Consider the following 6,000-nt stretch of genomic DNA (forward strand, 5'->3'; position numbering starts at 1 on the left):
GGAAATGGGTGGGTCTAGGGGAAGGGAGCATAATCATCTGGCCCATTCCAGAGGGCTGGATTGGGAGCCCGGGCAGGCTGGATTTGGCTCACAGGTCTGAGGTTCAACACCCGTGCTTTAGAGGAAGAACCACAGCTCACTGGCAGTAGAGCACACTCTGTACATGAGGAAGGTCCCAGATTCCATCTTGCCTGCAGAAGACTCAGGACCTCCAGTTAAAAGGGCCACCACATAGTGAGGATTTCTAAACTTGAGTACTGGGCAAGATGGACCAATCTGACTAAGTGTGCAAGGCATCTTCCTATGAGAACAGCAGTAATGCAATTCCCTATTTGTGAAAGCCGATGTGGTGCGGCAGTTAGAATATCGGACTGGAGAGACCTGGGTTCAAGTCCCCACTTGGCCATGAAGCTCTCTGGGTGACTTTTGGCCAGTCACTGACTCTCAGCCTAACCTCCCTCACAGGGTTGTTGTGAGAATAAATTGGAGAGGAGGAGGAACATGTACCCCACCTTGGGCTCCTTGGAGGAAAAGGTGGGATATGAATGTAAGAGATAAATAAACAAACACACCTTGCTATCCCTAATGGTTTTTGCTGTGCTGGGATGCTGCAAAGGGGAAAATAATGCCATTTCCAGCATGGTCCACAGACATTTCAGTGCTGACAGTGGAGGTCACGATCATGGGGCCATCACATGGACTGCAAACCAATGCATAAAAACTGCATGCGAGCAATGCCTCACTTGGCAAAATATATTCCAGCAATTATGTTGAAGTGAGATTCAGCCAGCATTCTGGCACGGCTCTCTCAAGAATTCTAGAAAGCTCAGCTTCATTAGGACTTTTGTTCAAGGTGGCCCACTCCATGGAGACCACATCTGCTCTTACTCCTACCTATCAGATTGCAGGCATTCTTCCTGCATTTGAACAATGCAGATGATCAACGGGGATAATCTTATCCTCACCTGGGCTCCAATCTCACCAGTCTCTGCCTCCAGAGGGACTTTAATTCACAAAGCTTGTGGGCTGTTTAGACTGGCAGTTTTCCAATATGGGGAAAAAACTAAGAGTACACCTGTGACTGAGACAAAACAGGGGTTGGCACCAGGGCTCAGTGGTGGAGAACATGCTTTTCATGCAGGACCCAGGTTCAGCTCCTGGCACCTCCAGTTAAATAGGGACAGGTGATGGGAAAGACCTCTGCACAACATCCTGGATATGGACTTGGGGCTGGATGGAAAACCTGGTATCACATGAGAGAGGCACCAATTCTGCTATAGTCTGGCAACCAGGTGGAGGAAATGATGTGCTAGCTCATCAGGGCTTCATGACAAGGACTGGAATAGCAGAGGGAAGCAGTGGGTCTGCTACAAATATAGAACCAAGGACATCAAAGTAATGCTCCCACCCCCACATCTCACTCTTCAGTATGGTGCTGTAGCCCTTCATTCAATTGTAAGCACTTTGGGGAAAGGGCCTGTCTTATCACTGTTCCTCTAAAAAGCAGCAGGCGCACTGATCATGCCCAACAACAACAACAGGAAATATTCCTTTTCAAACATGGTTTAATGTGGAGTGGGGGGGGATTGCACATTGAGATGGTATATGGGCACCATGAACATGGCTTAGACTACAGTGGCCCTGGATGCAGTGCAGAAAGGTGGAAGATCAAAATCAGCAGGGGTGGGGAGGGGCAGGAATGTACTTATGGAACTATGAAGCTGGATGAAGATTGCTTAAAACAACAACAAAACAAAGCCAGAGAGATGCTAAGAATATGCCTCAAATCTTTATTTTTGTTTTGGTTCCGACCCACAATGAAAGGCTGACAAAATTTAACCTGTCACAAGAGTGTTTATTTGCTTGCTGGGCTGTTACAAGTATAAGAGCCTGAAGTCTAGAAACTTTCTCATAGTCATCATTTTGGCCACTACCGGTTAAAAACAGCATTATGCAAAACACAAATGCATAAAGCGAATTAAAAATTCCGGCAGCTGCTACACATAGACACTTTAAACAGGTAGTTTGCATAGACGTTGTCGACAGTTCAATAATTCTTTCTAATGCAATTACACCTGTAATGTCAACCAGGTCTGCTTTTAATTAAAATAAAAATAGAGAGAGTGGTGCTTTCAGGATCTCATAATTCCAAATCTCTAGCAACAAGGACAGAAGTTTCTGAGGACAGTGAAAAGAAGACTTCTTAGGAATGTTACAGAAATCACAACCATGGTGCAGAAAGATACAGCTGGCAATGCCTTCAGAAAGCCAAGGAAGTGCTGCTATGCGACTCCCATTTATTTCTCTAGAACTTGCAAAGGAGAACATCCTGTCAGATGATGCCCTAATGAATTTACAGCCCCAAAGCTAAAACGTCCAACAGCAACTCTTCCTTGGCATGCACAAGATGCCGCAATCCAGACATAAGAGCTGACAAACTGGAGAACAGAAGCTGGTTAGTAATCAACATTACTTACACCCTCTTATTGACTGGGCTTGCAACATCCCAAATTGCCAATGCTCAAACAGAGAGAAAGAGAAATCCAAAAGGCAGATATGACCCCACTCGTTACAATTATAGGTGCTGGAGGCAAAAGAGCCTCTGTGTTCAGTTCAGAGGCGGTCATTGGGAAGCAACAGCAGGAGAGCCCTACTGCCTCACATGTCCTGCTTATCGCCTTCTTGGAGGCATTGTGGTAAAACAGATACTGGATTTGATGGACATTAGGTTGGATCCAGCAGGGGCTCTTTTTACGTTCTTACAAAAAACCATGGCACAAGTATCCCCCTTCCTGCACACATTATTCTAAGATGTTCCCCAGGGCTAGGACATTAAAAACATGGCTGGCCCTGCCTGTGTCTTTGAGCGAGTATAGATAGCATCACCGATGCAATGAATATGAACTTGAGCACGCTCCGGGAGAGAGCGCAGGACAGGAAGGCCTGGCGTGCTATGGTCCACGGGGTCACGAAGAGTCGGACTGAATGACTGAACAACAACAACAATATACAACCCTGCATAAATGCATATTTACAGAGGCATTCGCCTACACAAACCCTGTGGCAGTCTTACAGCAGGCACACCGGATGGTACCTATTTACACCGCAGAGGCAGAAATCAGATGTTACATGGTCCTGCGTTCCCATCTCTTTATCTTCCTTGACAGCTAACTGAGGGTGCTCTGGGAAGCACCGTAACTCCCCTGCATGGCTCTCAAGACCTCATTATTCCAAGGCTGGCCATTTGGACTGGTTCCAGGGGAAACTTTTTAGAGATTAGTGTTTTATTTAAAGAGTTTACATGGGTTTCAGCAGTTTTCTACACACACAATTGCCATCGTGCAATCCTACACATGTCTACTCAGATGTAAATCCCATTGAGTTCAGTGGGGCTTATTCATGGGTAGAAGGGTATAGGATTGAAGTCCTAGTCCCTGATGCTCAAAGTGGTAATTGCCAATAAAGGCTGATTCCTTGTAGAATAACAATGGTACTAATGGTAATGAGGTACAGCAGCTACCTGAGCATAAATGCAGGGAGATGGTTGTTCCTATAAAATGGAACATTAAAATGGTCCATCTCTGTTCACTCCAAATGTCACAGTAAGTCTACTATAACATTTGATGTGCAATGCACGTTGCAGCATTTTGGACACCACAGATGTATCATATATGAGACTCAGGAGGTCGTCTCTTAAGGCCAGTGTGTTATACTGGTCAACTTATTTTCTGCAAAGGCACCAATTGCTCCTACTGCAGCCCTAAGCATACGTACAGCACAATCCAAAAAATCTCTACTTAGAAGTAAGTCTCACTGAGTTCAGTGGGACTCGCTCCCAGATAAATGTGTATAGAATTGCAGCCTTTATTGCAAGTAAGCCCCTTGAAAAATCAGTGTGCCTTTAAGTAGATTCAAAAGTTCACTAACCACATCAAAAGGACCACATTCTAGTTATTCCTCACCACATTTATGTGCAAGGGTTTGATTTCCACTGATGTATGCAGTCACAAAACCAACCAACCAGCCCAGTCCTATATCTCTATGCCCATCACCAGAAATAACTTTCATGCACACCTGTGTGCATCATGGTGGAGGATAGACACACTGTGTTGGGTGGGTGGGAGATAGCAAAACCCACAGTCGTTATTGTGCTCCCACTATGTGCAAATCCACTCTTATTTCCATGCCAATGATTTTAGAATGGATGACCAATTATTCCAACCTGCAGCAGCAAAAACAGAGCCTTGCAGAACCTTAAAAAACTAAGGCATTTATTGTGGCATAAGCTTTTCCTGCACCTGATGAAGTGGGCATGTGAAACCTTCAATAAAATGGTTAACCTTTAAGATGCCACAAGTCAACTTGTTGCAACACTGGTGCAAAGAATATAGAAAGTTACCTTATACCAGGTCAACCATTTGTCCATTTTCCTGTCCAGTATTGTCTCCTTTGACAGGAGCTCTTAGCCGGAGGGCTTTCATGTCACCTGCTACCTGATCCTCTAACTGGAGATACTAGGCATCAAATCTGGGACCTTCTGCATGCAAAGCAGATGCTCTGTCACCGACCTACAGACCCTGCCACAAACCACTCAGGCATGGTCCCTGCATGGCACAGGAAGCGATGCGTGCAAGTGCGTTCAATGACCGCCGTGTAGGCATGGCACCTATACGTTACAATGGCCATGAGTTTCATTACGGTATGCTGGGCATAGCTCGTGTGCTGTGCACGATGTTCAAAGGCATGTGTTCCATGTGCCCTATGCAATCTGCGTCATGTTTGCATTCCTGGCACATGAAACCCAGACACTCTCCCAGCCAGGGGAACAACGTGCCGTGCAAGCGTTTGTTTTATACACACGGATGTGCGCCACATCTGCCACTGCAGCCCGTTACTGGTGCGTGTGTGTGCACGCACACATTCCCGCAAGTGCTGCCAATGCACAAAGTCACTCCGTTATCCCCACCGTGGGCATATTGAGCTACCCATTCGCTGCGGTGCGTGCGGCTTGCGCTCACGGGGCGCATTAGGAGGCTGCGCGCCAGGTGGGCTGTTTTTGTCTGGCTGGATCTCTGTTTACACGACGCGCGCTACTTTTGCACGGGCGGGGGGGGGGAGCGGTGAAGAGAGAGCACTGAATGCGCTTGTGGCCCAGACGCTCTGCCAGCAGCAGCCCGGGCTAATTGCCCCCCCCCCCCCCGTCCCAGCCTTCTCATTCTCTCTCCCCCTAGCCTCCCCCCCACCCCGGTGCCGCGATCCTCTCCTTCTCCTTGCGCCGCCCTTACCTGGCGCTGCCTTCTCGCTCTCCGCGCCCAGCCAGACGGGGATCTCCTGCCGCCTCGCAAATCCAGGCGATCGCCGCGCCAGCGCCGCCTCTTCGCTGCGGGCCGGGCTGGCGCTGCTTTTTAGTGTAGCGGCGGGAGTTGCAGGAGAATTGGAGCGGCTGGAGAACGCGGACGGGGTGGGCGGCGCGCGGGGGGGGGGGGCGGTGGAGCCGAGAGAAAGAGAGGGGGGAGGGCGGGCCGCTGCTTTGCATGCGAGGCGCTAATTGGTCGCTTAACAGAGTTTGGGCACGCGGGGAAAGGCGGGGGCGCGGGGGCGCCGCTTTGTGCAGCTGCCGTGCGCGATGGAGAGAAGGAAGAAAAGGGTGGGGGGTGCGCGATGGATGTAATATGCGTCCCCAAGGCCCGGCACGTGCCGATTGCACTCCCCCTCCGCCCCCCCCCCGGCGGGAGAGAGGTCTGCGGGGGGTGCGGGGCGGGGGGAAGGGGCTACGGATGGGCAAGAAAGGCTGAGCTCGCTTCGCATCTCCCACCTTTGCGGGCTGATCGTTAGGCGTTTGTGGCTGCTTTTCATTCAACGTAATAGCCAACGAGGAAGCTTCAGAGCAGGCTTGTTTAACCCCCCCCCCCAAATAATAATTCCTACCTTATTTTGGCAAGACGCACCAGCAGAGCTTCTGCGGCAAATGCGCGCAGCAGGAGAGATCGGCGAGGGTTA

General features: G+C 49.3%; 1 protein-coding gene across 1 annotated transcript in view; it reads right to left on the bottom strand.

Annotated features, from left to right (window-relative positions):
- The window catches only part of LZTS1 (leucine zipper tumor suppressor 1), a 69,478-nt gene extending 64,066 nt beyond the window's left edge, over positions 1 to 5,412 (bottom strand). The window contains exon 1 of the mRNA XM_084803890.1: positions 5,286 to 5,412. The gene's annotated coding sequence lies outside the window, so the exon portion shown is untranslated. The remainder of the gene's footprint in view (positions 1 to 5,285) is intronic.
- Positions 5,413 to 6,000: the final 588 nt, after the last annotated feature.

The sequence above is a fragment of the Heloderma suspectum genome, chromosome 6 (genome assembly GCF_057233095.1).
Source record: "Heloderma suspectum isolate Gila_16-S chromosome 6, 16-S_ref, whole genome shotgun sequence".
NCBI classification, from domain to species: domain Eukaryota; kingdom Metazoa; phylum Chordata; class Lepidosauria; order Squamata; family Helodermatidae; genus Heloderma; species Heloderma suspectum.